Below are 734 nucleotides of genomic sequence, written 5' to 3'. Positions count from 1 at the left end.
TATATATATATATATATATACATATATTATAATACATACATATATATATGCATATATACATAAATATATTATGATACATACATACATATATATATATATATATATATATATATATATATATAACATATACAAAATATTATATATACATATATATCTACATATATATAAGTATATATACAAATGCATATTCACATTATAATAGTCATGCTAACATATTGCATAGACGTTTTTTTTCAATTTTCATTTATTCCTATTTTTATTCCATATACATTCTGTCATTACTTGTCGCTCTATCAAGTGGACATTTTCTGAATATTTCTTCTTTATTATTCGTATACTTCAAAACACCTGACTTTCCGAATATGAATATCTTTCACATTCATTCTCCTCATCATATGAATCTCCACCAATTCTATCAACTTGTCATTAACCAATTTCCCATCTTATTTACCTGACATATTTTATTAAATTGCTACACCAACGCACTGATGCCTTATATTGCCAATTGATTTCTTTTCCAAATATAAAAAAAAAATGCACATCATAACGGTTACCACATATTCAGACACGCATATACTCTAATGCACACATTTATACACCCAATAACATACAACACTTAAGAACATATACACATGCGGAAACAAACATACACAAACACATACGTTACACTGTTTGTTTTCTCTTCAGTCTCTTTGTCAATCTGCGTCTTCCTACCATACTTTCTTCATATATAT

This window comes from Octopus bimaculoides, chromosome 10, assembly GCF_001194135.2.
Source record: "Octopus bimaculoides isolate UCB-OBI-ISO-001 chromosome 10, ASM119413v2, whole genome shotgun sequence".
NCBI lineage: Eukaryota > Metazoa > Mollusca > Cephalopoda > Octopoda > Octopodidae > Octopus > Octopus bimaculoides.
This window is presented reverse-complemented; position numbering follows the sequence as displayed.